Source organism: Leopardus geoffroyi, chromosome D1, assembly GCF_018350155.1.
Source record: "Leopardus geoffroyi isolate Oge1 chromosome D1, O.geoffroyi_Oge1_pat1.0, whole genome shotgun sequence".
In the NCBI taxonomy this organism is placed as follows: Eukaryota; Metazoa; Chordata; class Mammalia; order Carnivora; family Felidae; genus Leopardus; species Leopardus geoffroyi.
The window spans coordinates 79,948,615-79,969,017 of NC_059329.1; the positions used below are offsets into that span (position 1 = coordinate 79,948,615).

Consider the following 20,403-nt stretch of genomic DNA (forward strand, 5'->3'; position numbering starts at 1 on the left):
GGATTCTGCTGTCCCAGCTGTACCTGGATACTAAGTACTGGGAAAAGAAAAAAAAAAAAAAATCACATAAAGACGCTAAAACTACAGATAAGAAAAGTAGTAAAGGCCGTGCCAGGAATATGAGGTTCTTTCTACCATAAAATTAACTTTTTCAGTATCTATGTAGATGAGCAAGAAATGCACTCACGATGTTTTTAATACTCATTATATATATGTATATTTATATATCATATATGTATATATATATATATATATATATATATATATATATATATACACACACGTATATATTATGTATATATCCCAAACAGTTGAAAACAACTTGGTATCTTGAGGCCCCAAAACACATTTAATGTCATTATTTCATATTTAGCACAATTTCATCACTGTTCCTAGATGAAAAATCAATAATTTTTACCAAGCATACATAATGTCATTTGGCTACATTTTACCAAAAAAAAATTTTTTAACAGTATGATTTTTTTTCTTACACTAGTACATTATTATATAGGTGAAGTTGACTCAATTTTTATTAAGTATTACCCTTCTCATTTGGGAGAACATTAAAGCATTACTTTCTAATCCATAAAACAAGGAAAATATCCTTAAGGTTAAAATCACTGGGTATTTTCCTTGAAAATAGCTACATATGGGAGTCTATTTGATTTTCACAGCTGCTATTCCATTTTTTCATTGACATTAACTCACTTTTGAGTGACAGTTATTTTTTTTATGTTTCTCCAGGATTTTACAAAATGAGGCTAAATTATATGCTCCTCACTAAAACTGAGTAAAATTCTATTTTTATGAGTAACACTAGGTGCCCTTGAAATAACTGATTAAGGATTAATAGTCTTGTACATTGTTTGACTTTTATAGTTTTATTTTACTCTCTAATTTCATTCTTCTCTATACCTCACCCTTTTATGCTTGGTAAATATCTTTTGTTAAAAAGAAAAGAAAATTAATATGGTCTTGTAGCATTGGGTGATTTATTACACCATTACACCACTAGAATGACAACATTTTTGGGGAATTTTAACATAATTGATTATAAAGGCAGTTGACTCCCCTTACCCAGGACTAAGTAATACATCTTCAGAATTGGCAAGAGAGAGTATCTTATTTATTTACTTAAAAATTTTTTTTTAATGTTTTATTTTTGACAGACAGAGAGAGACAGAACATGAGTGGGGGAGGGACAGAGAGAGAGGGAGACACAGAATCCGAAGCAGGTTCCAGGTTCCGAGCTGTCAGTACAGAGCCCGACACGGGGCTTGAACTCATGGACTGTGAGATCATGACTTGAGCCAAAGTTGATGCTCAACCGACTGAGCCACCCAGGACCCCCAAGATAGAGTGTTTTAAATATGAAGGCTAAGGAGAACTGATATACACTACATGGGCTTAAATTACTCTGCCACATATATTTTACCCTAAATAAAATACATGATTACTGCTGAGCATGTAAAAGAATTAAATTCTAAGTTGATTAGAAGGAAATAAACAAGGCAGCTTATTTTCATACAATGAGAATTGCATAAGAGAGCATTTTTACAATGGAAACTAAATGTCGGAACTACATATTTCATTTATTATTCCTTTGAACAAAATCTTTCTGCTGTATAGTATTTAAGCTACTTGTACTTTAGTAGGATCTAGAATTTATCAGAGAAAAGCAAGGACAAAGGACAAAATCACTGTACTGCATGTTTTAGAAATGTGTTGGGGGATTATATATGAATATGTTTAAAAGCTGAATATTACCAATATAAAATAAATGATTCAGGTGAGAAATAGAGTACAATGGTGAATAAATGTAAAACTAATCATGTTTACCCTCTCTAGTTAGGAGGAAAATGCAGTAGAAAGCAATCAGTTTGGAAAAATAAAATAAAAAGGTAACTAATAGCCCAAATATATTTAGGATGAGCTAGAAGAGACATTATGGGTAGCTTGTATAATGGTGCAAATTTTAGAGAGGCCCATTTGGCACAGCTTAAAGTGGTCATACCATACGATAGAGAAATTTTACTTATTTTTATTTCTCTTCAAAACCTTACAGTGGTTTCAGATTTCACCAACAGTAAATGGCAAACACTTTATGATATTCTGAAAGCCCTGCATTCTTTGAACTCTGGCTTTTTCTCCTCCTAGCTATCTGTTGCTCACTGTAACAGCTCCATGGGTCTCTTTGATATTCCTCCACCATGTTAGGTTGGTTTCAACTTAAGGATTTTTTCTGACTTCTCTATCTGGAATGTTCTCCCCACATATATCTGTTCAACCAGTTTCTTTACCTGCTTTGACCTTTACTCACATCTTAATACTTACCTTGGCTATCCTACTCAGCACTGTATGTCCTTCCTACTCTTTCCTTTCCACATTGGCAGCCTTTTTATTATTTTTCAATGATTTATCCCAAGTGTCTAGAACTCATCTTAATATTTCTAGAATAGAAGCATTGTGTACAAAACAATGTTCTCTATTTTAGCGTTGCTTAGTAATAAAAAAATAGAGATATCCTAATTTAGAGTATAAGTCATGTTTATACTCATTCTAGGAAATATCATACAAGATTTAAAATAATGTGGAGGATTTATACATTCTCACATATGACGATATCAGAAATGATATCCTGTCATTGGATTGTCTCCTTTACTATTATGTAGTATCCTTCTTTGTCTCTTATTACAGTCTGTTTTAAAGTCTGTTTTGGCTGACAAAAATAAGTATTGCTATACGAGCTCTCTTTTGTTTTTTTGCTTTTAAAAAAAAAATATATTATTTTTTTAATATGAAATTTATTGTCAAATTGGTTTCCATACAACACCCAGTGCTCATCTCAAAAGGTGCCCTCCTCAGTGCCCATCACCCACCCTCCCCTGCCTCTCCCCCCCCCCCACCATCAACCCTCAATTTATTCTCAGTTTTTAAAAGTCTCTTATGGTTTGGCTCCCTCCCTCTCTAACTTTTATTTTTTCCTTCCCCTCCCCCATGGTCTTCTGTTAAGTTTCTCAGGATCCACATAAGAGTGAAAACATATGGTATCTGTCTCCATTTGCACATTAAATGCTTCTCTATCCCCTCACTTTCAGTCTGCATGTATCTTCAATCTGAAATGAGTCTCTTGTGGGCAACATATAAATGGGTCTTGCTTTTTTTATCCACTCTGTCACCCGATGTCTCTTGATTGGAGCATTTAGTCCATTTACATTCAAAAAATTTATTATTGATAGATATGTATTGGTTGCCATTTTGTTACTTGTTTTATGGTTATTTTTGTAGTTTTTCTCTGATCCTTCTCTTGCTCACTTTCATGGTTTGTTGGCTTTCTTTAGTGATATACTTGGATTACTTTCTCTTTATTTTTGTATATCTAGTACTGGTTTTGATGTGTCATTACCATTAGGTTTGTATATAGCATCTTCAGCATAGAGCAGTTTATGTGAACTTGGTGGTCACTTAAGTTTGAACTCATTCCCTCCCCCATCCCCCACATTTTAGGTATATGGGGTTATATTTTATATCCTTTTATTTTATGAATCCCTTGATTTAATTTTACAGAAATACTTATTTTTTACTGCTTTTGTGTTTTTTGTTTTTCAGTCTCTCACTTGTGGTCTTTCCTTTTCACTGAAAATATCTCCTTTAATTTTCTTGTAGGACTGGTGTAGTGGTCCCAAACTCTAGTTTTTGTTGTTTAGGAAACTCTTTATCTTTCCTTCTATTCTGAATGATAGTCTTGGTGGATAGAGTATTCCTGGCTACAGATTTTTCCCTTTTAGCACTTTGAATATATCATGCCACTTCCTTCTGGCCTACAAAGTTTCTGCTGAAAAATCAGCTGATAACCTTATGTATGGGGTTTCTCTGGGATGTAATTGCTTTCTTTTCTCTTGCTGCTTTAAAATTTTTTCTTTATCACTACTTTTTGCCATTTTAATTATTGTGTGTTTTGGTTCAGACCTCCTTGGGTTGATTTTTTTGGAGGACCTCTGTGTCTCCTGAGTCTGGATACCTATTTCCTTCCCCAGATTTAGGAAGTCTTCAGCTATTATTTCTTCAAATAAATTGCCCTCTTTTCACTCTCTTCTTCTGGGATGCCTATAATACAAATGTTATTACACTCGATGGAGTCACTGAGTTCCCGAAGACTATTCTCAATTTTCATAATTTATTTTCCTCTGATATATTCACTTGATTACTTTTCACTAGTCTGTCTTCCAGGTCATTAATTCATTTCTCTGCTTCCTCTAGCCTGCTATTTATTCCATCAAGTATATTTTTAATTTTGGGGTGCCTGGGTGGCGCAGTCGGTTAAGCGTCCGACTTCAGCCAGGTCACGATCTCGCGGTCCGTGAGTTTGAGCCCCGCGTCGGGCTCTGGGCTGATGGCTCGGAGCCTGGAGCCTGTTTCCGATTCTGTGTCTCCCTCTCTCTCTGCCCCTCCCCCGTTCACGCTCTGTCTCTCTCTGTCCCAAAAATAAATAAACGTTGAAAAAAAAAAATTAAAAAAAAAAAAAAAAGTATATTTTTAATTTCAATTATTATGTTCTTCATCACTGGTTGGTTCTTTTTTATCTCTGTGTTAAGGGCCTCATTGATATCCTCCAATCTCTTCTCAAGTCTAATGAGTATCTTTATGATCCTTACTTTAAGTTCTCTATCAGATAGGGGCACCTGGGTGGCTCAGTCAGTTAAGCGTCTGACTCTTGATTTCCAGTCAGGTCATGATCTCGGGGTTTGTGAGTTCGAGCCCCACATCAGGCTCCACGCTGACAGTGCAGAGCCTGTTTGGGATTCTCTCTGCCCCTCCCCTGCTTGTTCTCTATCTCTCTCTCTCTCTCAAAATAAATAAGTAAACATTTAAAAATAAGTAAATTCTCTATCAGATATCTTATCTCCCTTTAACTTAGGTCTCCTGCTGTGATTTTGTTCTGTTCTTTCACTTGAGAAATATTCCTCTGTGTCTTCATTCTGCCTAACTCTCTGTGTCTGTTTCTGTGTGTTAGGAAAGTCAGCTAGGTCTCTTGCTCTTGAAAGTAGTTGGTAGGGTACACACTTTTAAGAAGGTGGTGCTGGTCCTCTTGCACAAGGTGTGTGTATCATCCAGGGAGGATGGGAAATGCCATGTTGGCAAACTTTGCTCTGGTCTTCTGGGGTAGGGGACCCACAGAGCTGGGACTGAGGCAAGACTGTCTGGAGGGGGTGGGATGCAGTGGAAGCAAATTAGGTATGAATGCCAGCACCTCAGGTTGACTTGTGATTATGCTGGAGGGGTAGAGGAGGGAAAAGATGCCTGCCAGCTCCTTTGTTCCTGGAGAAATCCCTCAGCAAACTCTGAGATTAGTAACTATCTCTCCGATATGCCCCAGGTGTCTTTCAAACTGCTGTTTTAGGCTGTTTGCTGTGCCATCTCTTTAAGGGTGGGGACTTCTTCTTGCCCCTTCCAGGCTCTCCCAGAGCAGAGCCTGCTGATTTAAATTTCTAGGACTTAAGTTCCTCTGGTTATAAGAAACCAAGAAACTTAGCCCTTCTGATTTTCAAAGCCAACTGCTGTGGGGATTCTTCTCTGTTGTGCAGGCTCCCTGGTGTGATAATATTTCTCACCTCTCCACCTCCCTGCAGCACCCACACCCAGGGGGTTTAACTCCCCACCGTGTCTGTCTTTACTACCCTCTTCTATGTGGCCTCTTCTCTACATTTATTCGCAGACTTTGTTCTGCCAGTCTTTGGTTCATTTTCTGGATTATTTGCAATGATGCCTGTTATCTAGTTGTATCCATAGGACAAGGTGAGTTTAGGATCCTCGTACTCGGCCATCTTCCCCCAGAAGTCTCGGATTTGAAGAATTTCTGTAAACATTAACAGAATCTTGTGATAGAAAAATATGAGTGGTTAATTTATATATGACCTCTTTAATAAGGTAACATATAAACTGTTATTCTAAGTACATGAGAGAATTAGCCATACATAGATGAAGAAAAGAACCTCTAGATGTATAAATAGGAGTACAAAGGCCTTGTGATGCAGAAAAAAGCTGAGTTACCTTGATTTTTTTTTTTTTTTTTTTTTTTTTTTTTTTTTTTTTTTTAGGATTAGTGTGACTAGAGTTTTGTGAGCTAGGAGAAGCGTATGGATGAAATATGAGATGATTAAAGTTTGTTTAGATCATGAAAAGGACTTTGGGTTTCTAAGTGGATTATGATACTAAGAACATTAACCAGGGGACAAAAAAGATTTACATTTTGAAAAAGACTTATTTTAGCTACTTGTGAAAAATTTATTGAAGGGTGAATCATCTGTGTAAGCAGAGGATCTACTTTAGGCAGATTAGAGTATGGACAGGCAAGGTAAGAGATGCATTAATATTTGAAATGCATACTGGAATTAAAATGTACAGAGATTACTGATGGATTGACTACTAAAAGTAGAAAAATAGAGACATAGAATATGACTGTGTTTTGGTTGAGAATTGGAAGTGTTTTATGATTAGCTGTGCTGGGGGAAACATGGGGAAAAGTTTTATCTAGGATAGAAGTCTAAGATACAGGTGGAAATGTGAGGGCAGATGGGTTATAGATATCGAGCTCAGAAGAGTACCCTTCTAGAGATAAATATTTGGGAGCTATCAAAAGAGAGATGACACCTAAAATCATGGAATGGATGAGGCCACTAATGGAGAGAATATAGATGAAAGAGACTGTCAGAATTTTGAGCACTGAGGAACCACGGCATAGATTTTTGTTGGAATAGAAGCCAAAAACAACAAAAAGATGGTGGAACTGTCAGCGAGGGACAAAGAATGTGTCAGTCACAATTGTACCTCCTGGATTTGTACTCGCCATTTCTACTACCTAAAAAGTTATTCTACAGGTTGACGTATGGCCATTTTCTTCACCCTTTCAAGTGCTTCCTCAATTATCAACATCTTAGTCACATTTTCTCGGGTTACCTAACTTAAAATGGACCATGCCCAATACTGGCATTCCCTATACTTTTCTGCTTTATTTCTCTTTCTAGCACTTACCAACATCTACCATATTATGTAGTTTATTCAACTGCTTATAAATTATCTCCCCTCATTAGACTATATTTCCCAATAAAGGGGTTTTGTTTTGTTTATTTAAAAAAAAAAACTATAACTCCAGAACTTAAAGCAACATTGGATATATTGGCAGTGTCCAATAATTTGTGGAATGATGTAGAAACTATTTTATAATTTAATAGAAATTATAATAACTGATGTTGGGATTTAGTGGAAAAATTCTACTGGACTAAGGGGTCTTGATGCAAGATGGGAATGGTTTTAAGAATGAGTAGCAGTTGAAGAAATGAAGACTGTACGTGACCAGCTGTTAACATATTATGAGTTCATAGGCTGCAGTTAACCAGGCAGGCCACCAGTGGTTACTAAGTACATCTTAAAAATCCATGCATGTATTATAGGTTGCTTGGTGGACTCTTATTCCTGAAGGTTATATTGAGAGATGTGGCAGTTTAATACAGAGGACAAAAAGAAAGTGGCATGGGTTTTTTTGCAGGGACCTTCAAGCCTGAATATCCTGATTTTAGAAAGCTTTATTCAGAACAATGATAACAAATGTTACTAAAATAGACATGGTAGTGGTGTTTTCAGGCTTTGAGTAAAGAATCATTCACCAAATATTTTAAGTCTCATAACTGTGAAGCCTGGACTCCAGACACATAGATACAAGGTATGGTTTAATATATTATTTGTTTTTCTAAGTTAACTGATAGTTTAGAACAAATATAAATATAAAATGTAATCCGAATGAGCATTGATCTTAAATAACTGTCTAACCAACCTCACAACACACACACATATACACACATACACACACATATGCGCTAACACAGAAGCACATGGGCACTGGAGGAAATCCCTATGATTTAGACACTTAAGAGAGAAAAGGGAGCCTGTATGAACCAAACAAGTTATAATTATTTTAGGAAAAGCTGCAAAATGTTGAATGTGTATTTAACTATGCTTTGCTAAAAAAAAGCAATATAAGCAACGCTCTTTATTTATGAAAAACATTTCTGTTATCCTTAAGAAGATCCCTGCTGATCTAATGACTTTTTTTTTCATCAATTCTCTCATGACCATGAGAGAGATTTGCCTCTCTAGCGTAAAAATAGTCCTGTGGCAGTTTGCCTCTTAGAGCCTCAGAGAGCTCCCGTAAGCCCCTGCGCCTGCCAAACCACTGCACGTTCCATGGTTCCAACTGGGATGTTTGTAAAGTAAATTATCTAAAGAGAGTGGAACAGACACCACCATGAGATACCACTTTATACCTGTCAGAATGGCTAACAGTAACAACTCAGGCAACAACAGATGTTGGCGAGGATGCGGAGAAAGAGGATCTCTTTTGCATTGTTGGTGGGAATGCAAGCTGGTGCACCCACTCTGGAAAACCGTATGGAGATTCCTCAAAAAACTAAAAGTAGAACTACCCTACGACCCAGCAATTGCACTACTAGGCATTTATCCAAGGGATTCAGGTATGCCGTTTCAAAGGGACACATACACCCCATGTTTATAGCAGCACTATTGACAATAGCCAGAGTATGGAAAGAGCCCAAATGTCCATCGATGGATGAATGGATAAAGAAGAAGTGGTATATATATATATACAATGGAGTATTACTTGGCAATCAAAAAGAATGAAATCTCGCCATTTGCAACTACGTGGTTGGAACTGGAGGGTATTATGCTAAGTGAAATTAGTTAAGCAGACATAGACAAAAATCATATGACTTCACTCATATGAGGACTTTAGGAGACAAAACAGATGAACATAAGGGAAGGAAACAAAAATAATATAAAAACAGGGAGGGGGACAAAACAGAAGAGACACATAAATATGGGGAACAAACTGAGGGTTATGGGAGGGCTTGTGGGAGGAGGGGCTGGGCTAAATGGGTAAGGGACACTAAGGAATCTACTCCTGAAATCATTGTTGCACTATATGCTAACTAATTTGGATGTAAATTTAAAAATAAGTAAAAAATAAAATGAAAGAGAATGGAACAGCTTTTCTGTTCCTCAGGATGGGTGGAGCTCTTGCCTAGCTCCTCATTCAATCCACCAAGCAGTTTCCAGTGTGATTTCAACTGAAGAGATTATTCTTTTTTTTCCTCTCCTTAAAGAAAGTGTTTGTGTGGTTTACCCAAAATAGGTCTCCACGGCTTCCTTCAGTGATTTGCTTTTCATGAATGGAGAGAAAAATCCTTACATCTTAGAGTCTTTTGAGGCTGCTCACAAATAGTCTTTAAACCCTGGTACTGGGCTGCCTGGGTGGTTCAGGTGGTTAAGCATCTGACTCCTGATTTCAGGTCAGGTCATGATCTCACTGTTCCTGAGTTCAGGACCCAAGTCAAAATACATATATGCTCTGGATTCTCTCTCTTCCTCTCTCTCCTCCCCTCCCCTGCTTGTGTGCACATGCTCTCTCTCTCTCTAAAGGTAAATAAAGAAACTTAAAAACAATAAACAAATACTGTTACTATCCCCTGCTTGCTATGAAAACTGACCAAGGTCAACACAATATTTATCTAATCAGTAATATTTCTATTTTAGATTCTAGCTGTATTGTGATGTGTTAAAAACACAATCTGAAATTATAATTTTCATATATTATTTTGAAAATGTTCTTACAATATGGAAAACAATAATATTATGAATATCATTGAGTAAGATTCAAGTTCATGAATGACTACCATATTTCAACTTTGTTTTTTATCATGGCATTCATTAGTTTGAACTTATTTGCCTTCATTAGAGTCATGTAGATCTGTCAGTGCATTGAATGAGTATATATGAGAGTTTAAGTGTTTTGTGGTATTATTATAATTATTGCTACATACTAATATTCAAATTCATACATATGCTAATATTTCAAGCAACTACATTTCTAAAGAGAATATTATTATTATGCAGAATTTTAGTCCATTTAGTTTTATGTTGAATGAACAGAGGACAAAAAGGATCATATAATTCCCTAAATTCCCTAAGGAAAAATCATATTAGAAGTGACAGAAAAGGAATACACATAATGCAAATATGACTTTTCTGTAGTCACAGAATCTCTACAGATATTTTAACCTTGAAAAGAAACCTTTAGGCAGAAGATGTATTACTCACATAATTTGATTATCAAATTATGAGACTTGAGCTTACGCATTTTTTGAATGAGCAGTCATATCTATCTGTCTACCCATACACATGCACTAACACAGAAATATATATGTGCTTACAGTTACTTGATCTATAAACCTTGAATGTTCTTACTGTATATCCAGGGCATTTCTGTTTTCTTCATTCATTTTCTCCTTAACAAGAAAATATAAAATCAAGAAGAGTAAAGATTTGAAAACCTTAACCTTCCTGCAGCTATTTTTGTTCTCTTTAAAATTTTTGTGTTTAGAATAAGTTGTTTTTGCCCTTTAAAAAAAAGTATGAAGGAGCAAGAGACATGGAAAGAGAAGAGAAAGAAATACGAAAGATGTGTAGCAGTGCATTTCAAAGTCACATTTCATTTTCCCTTAATTTTTTCCCAACCCTGTTTGTCATTTAGTGGAAAATGAAACCAATCCGGATGTGAAACTAAGAGACAAGTTATGAAATCACAGAAAGAGTAGCGCATTCTAAGACCTAATACTGGGAGATTAAGGATTTGATATCCATTGAAATTAGACTTTCCTTTGTATATTTATTGATAATAAACAGCTGTGCCTGTTGAGACCTAATTTAAATAGCAACTTGGTGACAACAGAATGACATGTGAATTACCCAGGCTTGAGAACAGAAAGTTGGGGAAAGAAGTTGGGCATTTGGAATTATAATGCTGCAACTGACCTCACATGGGTTGGAATGTTGCCTCTGACACTGCTCACCTAGATTAATGAATGTCTCTTCCAGCACTGGGGCCATTGAAAAGTGACATTTTACATTTTCAAGCTTGCTTATTAATTTAATCTGTATAAGCAATGATTCATAATCTGCAATGGGCATGCTCATAATTTCAAATGAAAATGACACATGCAAACTGGAAATAGGACAAACCTGCTATGCAAGATTTCAGAAATGCAAAATGTGAAATAGGTGCTCATAATGCTGGTAGGGGGAAAAAAAACATCCTAAAGCTGCTGATTGCCTTTTTTAGAAAGTGCTGAATGAAGGTTTAAACTGGGCTTTGTAAGCCCCAGGGTGAGACTACCTCCTTGGCCACTGGAAAAAGTTTCACTGTGAGCTGTGTGATAACTGGCACTTGACACTTCTTCCTCACATGAGGGGAGGGATAGTCCTATTCTAAGGTACAGAAAATTGCCTGGCAGCCAATGTCCTGTTTTAGAATCTTTTATAAAGAAGAGGATGAAGACGATAACTACCATTCTTTCTAGTATGTTGGCCGTGTTGCGGTGGGGGCTGGAGTACTAAACTTGTTAACCCCATTATTGAATGTTGGGAACATGTTACTTATTTTGTTATAACAGAAAGGTTAGCTATGTGGGAGTTGCCAGGCTCCTGATCTCCTCTTTCATATGCATTTAAAAAAGAAATTGAATCTCCTTCCCATCTGTGGGAAGAGGAAAATGCAGTTCCTCTCTGTCTTCAGTAACACCGGGACTCTGAGGTCTCCAGTCTGTTCTAGGAATGTTTGCTTAGATTCCTTGCTTCCACTAAACACTGCTTGCTGCCCTTCTCTCCTCTCTCTTTCAGTGCTGCTTCCTCTTATGTCTTGCATCTCTTGTGTGTAGTGATGAGAAGAGGACTGAGTAAGGGGCAGCACCACTTTCTTTTAATATGTTCCAAAGTACAGCTAACATGAGATGGACCTTGAAAATTGTAATGATGGAGTGAATACCAGGCACAGCTCAGAAACCTGTATTATATTTAACACTTTATAAGCCAGCCTTATTTTTAAAAGTCTCTGTCTTAACCTGCTGTGAGGTATTTTCTGTGTACCACATTTCTTTTCCTTAGTTCCTGGTTTTCCACCATTTTCTAAGTAATTTCTCTCCTTTATACCTCTTTACTTATTATTCCCTCTTCACTTCTCCCCTCTCCACCATACTAACTCTTTCAGGGTACTTCTCTCTTCCTTTTCTGATTTTTTTTTTAATAAAAATAAGCCATGGGGCACCTGGGTGGCTCAACTGGTTGAGTGTCTGACTCTTGATTTCAGCTCAGGTCATTCCAGGGTCATGGGATTCAGCCCGAGTCAGGCTCCATACTGAGGATGGAGCCTACTTAATATTCTCTCTCTCTCTCCCTCTCTCTCTCTCTCTCCCTCTCCCCCACTTGCTCTTTCTCTGTCTCTAAAATAAAAAAAAAAAAAACAATAACAAAAAAGCATTTGTTGGCCTAAATGCTCCTATCAACAGACATGGGGTATTAGAATGAATAAAAACAAGACCCATGTATATGCTGCCTACAAGAGACTCATTTTAGACCTAAAGACACTGCAATTGAAAGTGAGGAGATTGAGAAACATTTATCACATAAATGGATGTTCAAAATAAAGCACACACTAGACTTTAAAACAAAGACTGCAACAAGAGACAAAGAAGGGCATTATATAATCATAAAGGGGACAATCCAACTGGAAAAGCTAATAATTGTGAATATTTATGCATCAACATGGGAGCACCAAAGTATATAAAACAATGACAAACATAAAGGAATTAATTGGTAACAATACAATGGTAGTAGTGAACTTGGACACTCCACTTATATCAATGGATAGATCATCTAAACAGAAAATAAAAAAGGAAATGATGGCTTCAAATGACACACTGGATCAGGTGGACTTAACAGATATATTTAGAATATTCCACCCTAAAACAGAAGACACATGGAACATTCTCCAGAATACATACACTACTGCTCTGTTGATCTTTGACTGATATAAGTAATTGGTACTAGGTGTTTAAGAGCCAAACTCAGGAGTTAAACTTGGCTTGAATATTTCAGTTCTATTACCCACTAGGTGTTGACTGCAGGAAAATCATTTATCCTCTTGGAGCCTTTGCTTCATCATGGAAATCATTTCTATTTATAACTGAACCTCATTATTCACAGATTCCATATTTACAAATTCACTTATTAAAATTTATTTGTACCCCTCCCCCCTCCCCCACAAAATAAGCCATTTGTTGATTTAATGCTGTGGTCTGGGGCCCATCTTTACACATACAAATAGTTAAAGTGTACTGTTAAAAAAGGAAAAAGAGGCGCCTGGGTGGCGCAGTCGGTTAAGCGTCCGACTTCAGCCAGGTCACGATCTCGCGGTCCGTGAGTTCGAGCCCCGCATCAGGCTCTGGGCTGATGGCTCAGAGCCTGGAGCCTGTTTCCGATTCTGTGTCTCCCTCTCTCTCTCTGCCCCTCCCCCGTTCATGCTCTGTCTCTCTCTGTCCCAAAAATAAATAAACGTTGAAAAAAAAAAAAAAAAAGGAAAAAGAAAAAGAAGAAAGGGAAGAAATTGAAGTCACTTATTCATTTTCTTTCCTAATCTGCTATCCTTTACAAAAATATTCACAACAGTCTTCAAGAAAGGTTATAATATGTCTAATTTTCAAGTAGGAAAATAAGACCCTAAGGTATTAGCAAAGTGGCCCAATTCACACAAGTAGCATGTGGCAGAGCTGATATTAAAACTGGCCTGTAAAACCAGAGCTCTGTGTGTGTGCGTGCATGTATGCATGCTGTCTGCATATAGGCGTGTACAATATTTTAAAAACCCTGTATGAAATACACCTTGCAGAACTAGCATTATTAAAAATATCAGAAAATACAGAAGAGCTTTCAAATGTGGTTAGATGAACAATTAAAATTTTTCTGAGTATTAGCATGATTTGTATCTATTTTTCAGATTTACTAAATTTCTTTATGTATCACATTATCTTTCTTTTGCTCCTCATGTCCCACAGATGTCCTTTGACTATCACCATTGCAAACATGGCCTTGAAAAGCAGGCAGCTCAATTTGGGTTCAGTTCCCCAGTTTATGGGCTGTGGATGATAACAATACAGAGAGTGCAGCACAGAGGCAAAGCACACTCTTACAGACCCACCCAAGTACAGAGCCCATCCCTGATCTCCCCCAGATCGTTTGTCATTTGGATGTTTCAAATGTACCAAATGAGGCGGTCATAGAGTATCTCTACTTACAAATTGTTGATTTAATTGTCTATTTCTAGCTTCTAGCCCATTTTTAACAGAAATGTGCAGAAGCATTGTACCTACTTGATTAAGAGAAAACAGGAGGGAAGATTTAAAGATATGAGTGAATGTTTAGTTAAGGCATCAGACAAATAAAATGACTTTGTCTTATAACAAATAATGACAAGACACTGTCTTACCAATAGTCAAAGTCACAGTCAAAATAGTAAAAAAATAGTCAAAGTTCATGAATGGTTGATTTATTTGAAAAATAAAAAAATAAAGCACAAATGGCCAATGGCCAATACCGCAGGAGAAATCTCAACTATATAAGAAACCAGATCCAGATTAAAAGAAGAGATGCTATTTTTTGTGAATCACTTGTAATTTTAAATCTTTCATGTGTCTCCATCTGTAGTAGGTTGTATGGTGGTACTGAAAAGACAAATGTCAATGCCCTAACCTCCTGAACCTGTGAATATGTATTTATTTTGAAAAAAAAAAAGGACTTTTTTGCAGATTTAAATTAAAGATCATCCTAGGGGTCGGGTGGGTCCCAAATCCAATGACAGTTATCTTTGTAAGTGAAAGGCCCATGGAGATTTGAAACTCAGACACACAGTGAGAAAGGTCATGGAAAGATGAAAGCACAGATAGAATCATACGGCCCCCACCTAAGGGACACTAAAGTCACCAGAAACTGGAAAAGGAATGGGAGGATTGTTCTCTAGAGCCTTTTTGCCTACTTCCTGATTTCAGACTTCTGGCCTCCACAGCTGTACTGGAATAAATTTTTCAATCACTCATGTGTAGTTAATTTGTTATGACACTTCAAGGAAACCAGTACTCTGCCTGTATCTATTTTAAGAATAATAATTCTAGGTGTTTTGTAAAAGTCCCAAAACCTATGGTAGACATTTTTATGCATAGATGGTAGGTAGGTATACAAATTTTATGGAAAGTCTTTGGCTATTTATAATCTCAGTCATTCGTTTTTAAGATCATGCTATTGGATAAAATAATTCTTTTAGACTGTCTCTTATGAAATAATCAGAAATTTCGCTCCTGACGCCTTTCCCTTAGAAATTTTCATACAGTTGGTCTGTAGTGGGGCCCAGGAATCTATAGTTTTAATAAGCACTCTGATTGTTATCTGCCAGGTTTTAAGAACACCAATATTATAATTTAGAATTTTTTTTGTTTTTGTTTTATATAAAGTATGAAAATCTACAGGGGTGCCTGCGTGGCTCAGTCACTTAAGCATCCAACTCTTGATTTTGGCTCAGGTCATGATCTCACGGTTGCTGGGATTGAGCCCCATATAAGGCTCCATGCTGACAGTATGGAGCCTGCTTGGGATTCTTTCTCTCTGCTCCTGCCCTGCTCACACTCTTTCTCTCTCTCAAAATAAATAAACTTAAAAAAAAAAAAGAAACTACACTTTTATTGATTTATTATAGAAACAAAATTGAGTATTAAAGAATTGGTTAATTGTGTTTATATTTGAATTATGAAATCGAAAGCATGTATTATTTTTTCATATTTAACGTAGATTATACATTCTCTAAAATAATTGTGAATTGTATTCATAATCAGAAACCAACTCTACAGAGATCATTATGCTGTAATGTGATCAGTACTATGATGGAGATACATACGATGATGGGTGGAAACAGGAAATAATAACAATAGATTCGTTTTACCTGAGTTGGGAGGCCATCCAGGATGTTTTACAAGGAGCTGACGTTTATACAGAAACTTGAAGAAGACAAGAACATTTCAACATGAGAATAAAAATAGAACAGAGAAATTGAGAGCTAAAAGTTCATGTTTTCAGAGTAATTCTATAGCATGTTAATATATTTGTTATTGTAGTTGATACACAATGTTACATTAGCATCAGATGTACAACACAGTCAGTTGATGACCCTGCATGTTATGCTATGCTCACCACAAGGTGACCATCTGTCACCATACAGTATAGTCTGTTAGTATTTGTGTTAGCAGAGTATTAATAGGTTTTGCAGGGTCCTAAATAGCAGAAGACCATTTCTTCAAGAAAAGAAGCAGAGTGACCAGGTGAATGCCCTAGAAGCAAGTCCTAGCGGGAGGAGGAATGAAAGGGGAGAAGTTGAGTTTGTCATCAAGCAGGTAGAAAATAACAAGGATAGAAGGAAGTGAGAGAACAGTTATGAGAAATAGGCGATTATCACCTTTGCTAAAAAAATTTCTACCTCATATTATCCCTCCGTGCATATCATTTTCGAAAACATTAGTAGCCTGAAACAAATCAGGTCCTTCAGGACATCGTGGGTAATTGACTTAAGAAGAAGGTGCATGAGATTCACTTAAAGCAATTGTTAAGAAGCTGTATTAATTTTTGACAGTTTGAAATGCTGCTCCTCCTCATAGGCCTGTGGAAATCACCTGCTAAGCTGTTAAAACTGATTTCTGGGTTCTACCTCATCGCGGGAGATTCTGATTCAGAAACTCTGAATGGAATTTGATAATTTTCGCTTCTACTGAATCCTTAGACAATGCGGATAGTCTGGAACTAGGAATATGTGATGAATAATCAGGATGAATTCAAGTGTACTTACCTGAAAGCCTGACAGAGACTTAGAAATAAGAACGTTTAATAGCATCACATAACAAAAAGTCTGCATGTTGTAGCTTGTAGGGTCAGTACTATAGCCTAAATACATCCTTAAATACCAATGTTGTTTTTATACTTCAGATTCCCCATCCAGCAAGCTGGCTTCTCATCTGTCTTTGGGAATAACGTGTCATGTTCCCCCAAATGATTGTCACATCTCTAGAAGTAGGAAGGGAGAAGGAGAGGCAAAGATTGTCGAGGCAGGAAAATATTTCCCTTTTTTAAATCTGTTTGTAGTAGAAAAAAAAAATCCTGAAGACCCAAGAGACATTCTTCTCTCTTATTGTCTAAATCTATCACATGACGTGGCCATCTCTTGTTGCAGAGGAGGCTGAGAAATTGTATATGTGGCATTTGTGACCTCTAATGTGGGTAGATTATGCCAGTAAGACAGAGAGAGAGAGAGAAGGAAATGACTAACGGCTAGGCAACCATACTTAGCACATTCTAGAAGGATAAAAAGAAGAGTTTATTTGGTTAGAATGAGTCTCAACATCATTCTTAGGGAAGAACATAGTTTATGAAAGGGTACAGAGTATCAGGAAACGGAACAAAATGTATTTTAACTAGAAGGTAGAGTACCTAGAGGGAAACTATTAGGGAAATGAAACTGCAGACAGGTAAGCATACTTTTTTTTTATGCAATTGCCTCTACATTTAGTTATCATACACCTATTCTTATTAAGTACAAAATTGTGTTTTATCTCAAGGTACGATCGTAGGATTCTCTTTCAAAAATTTCAGTCATGATTAGGAAAACTCTCTCTAGGTGTAAGCCTCCTTTGCTGGTGGGTCCCACTGAATTCTCTATCTCTGGTAGAGCTGATTACTGGTAGAAACGCACATGGCCTTCCACTACACCGTCTTTCTTTCTGCAGATGTAGCCTTATCTGTGGGCCTTAAAAGCACTGAGAAGGCAGGAACTAGGAATCGCAAGAATGTATAGTCTTTTCACCAGCAGTGAGTATATGGAGAGGAGCTTGTGGAGTAAATAGCTGCTGTAGTGTCTGCCTGTCTGAGCTGCCAGTTTATCAGATCCTTAGAACATGAGAAGTTTGAGTAAACATGAGCCGGGATCCATTTCTCTTGCTATATCTTTCCACCTTGGGAAGTATAGAAATTCATGCCTCTGGTGAGAGTGTTTCCTTTTGCCCCCTAGTAACCTGTGATTATCATTTTCTGGGATCAGAACCGTTTGACATTTTAATAGGTCTCTGCCAGAGTGGAAGTGAAAATCAGTGGGGTAAGGCTTCTGAAACATTGTGAATTCCTGAAAGGAAGAGATTAATATAAATGAAAGGTGGTGATTTTATTATTGTAAAGATGCCTTTGGACTTTTCCTTCTGTAGAATCACAGGTATCATGCAGGCCTTCTAGCTTTCTCCCCTCACCTTGCTTTAGAGTCTGACTACACACAACTTGCAGAATGGCAGGATCTGAAACCACCCAGCCTAAGAAGCTTGCAAAATCAATATAACTCCTATCAGTCAGAGATGCCAAGGACAAGATTCATTTCATGCATCAAACAGAATGCAAAGCCGCGGACTCCTCTACTCCTAGTGAAATGTATTTCTATACAGATACATGAAGTTAATAAAAACTTAACACATTGATTGTGTATTGGCAGGGCTCTTTTTCTCTGTGATTAATGATCTCACATTCCATGCTCATGCTGTAGCAAACCCTTCTGAATTTTTTTCCCACTTTTTGAAGGTAGTCTAGCTATCTATTCTGTGGTAAGGATTTCCTTAATCACAAAGGATTTTTACTACCTGAATTATTCATTAAGAGTGTATCCCACCCTCTCTTCACCACTGAACTTAATAAATGTTGTTGGCATAAATTTATCATATACTGTTGCAATTATATTTTTGTGCCTATCATATTCTAACCTAAGAACTCAGTGAAGGCAGGAACTATGTTTTAGGCACTTCTGATTTTCAGACCTAGCTCTCAAACTGGTTAAGAACACACATGCGTGTGCATGTGCGCACGCATGCGTACACACACACACACACACACACACACACATGCACTGTTCTTAATTAGCTTGAATAAATAAGTAATGCTAATATTTTTGGGAAGTGGAATCAAATAAAATAACTCCAGACTCTTTAAAGGCAAGCTAGAATTGCAACTGTACTTAAATGTCTAGTGATTTATTTTATTTTATTTTTTTCATTCCTGGCTAGTTAGATAGCTGTTAACTTCTTTCACCGTGGTCACTGAAAAGGGAAGAACTTCATTACATTTCACTGTGTATTCAAACAATCTAGGACAAAGTCTATCTTCTTCTTGGATACATTCTCCCTGTACAGCATAAACTTCTAGTCTCTGCAGATATGAGCACTTTTCTGAACCTCCCATTGACAAAATATCTGTAAACCATTTTGCCCCAATTAAGTCATCACTGATTTTAAGAACCATCTTGAATTTGAAGGCAATTTTGAAAAAACAAATATCCCAAATGGCCCTTCCTTCTCTACAAGGAGACTTCAGCTTGTGATATGTCTGCACTGGTATCAGTGTCCGTTTCTTACAAGGAGTTCATGTGCCCTTGGAAATACTATGTAGCTTTGTTAAATTGTAAGTGCATGGAGATTATTCTCTTTCTTTTAAGTTTATTTTTGAGAGAGAGAGAGATAGAGAAAGAGAACAGATGAAGAGGGAGAGAATGAGCCTGATGGCAGAATTGAACTCACAAACCATGAGATCATGATCTGAGCCGGAATCAAGAGTTGGAAGCTTAACTGACTGAGCCACCCAGGTACCCTGAGTGTTCATATTTTCAGAAGAGTATCATTGAGGATTATAATACACAAAAGTTTAATAGCCATTCCTTGTGAGTGATTACAGTGCAGATATGCATTCAAACTCTAAAGGCAGGATGTAAGGCAAAATTACCCCTAAATTTTCCTTAGCATTGGAAAAGATTGCTTTTTTCTTTGATGGAACATCAGATGAACTCAGTTTCTTGTATTTAGGGCTATATTGTCACTGGGAAAGGAGGAGGTTGTTTCTTTAAATAAATCATGTCCAGCATGGCATGATGTTTATATTATAAGGGACATACATCCTCCTGTCACACACTTCTTCACACGCATTTACTCAATAAATGACAGGTGTAATTCTTAGCACTATGAAATTCTTTTTCTCTTATTTTAAAAATCAAGTGATTACTTTTGGGGAAATAGAATTAAAAGTTCCTCCCAACGCAGAAAACATCTCCACAGAGATAGAAGAGAAATAAAATAATGTCTTCTTGCTGAAAAAGCATTAAAACAGAATAATGATGTGCATGGCAGGCAATCAACTGGACGTTTGCAGGACAGAAAGAAATCTTATCCATCTTGCCAAGCAGATACAACTTATTCCAGACATTTTCTCAATATAAATGAAATTAGGTCTCAAGTAACAAGATTCAACAATACCGTTTTTCACATACAGTTTGTCCTAAATTAATTTGGTGTTTGGGATATCCATCTGCCTTAGCAAATTGGCTTTACCCAAAGGAAAAAATTAGCTGCTTATGCTTTATAAGAGGTAGTTTGGTAACTT

General features: G+C 36.8%; 1 protein-coding gene across 4 annotated transcripts in view; it reads left to right on the forward strand.

Annotated features, from left to right (window-relative positions):
* Positions 1-20,403, forward strand: part of LUZP2 (leucine zipper protein 2) — a 502,216-nt gene that overhangs the window by 193,702 nt on the left and 288,111 nt on the right. The gene's annotated exons all lie outside the window — the stretch shown is intronic.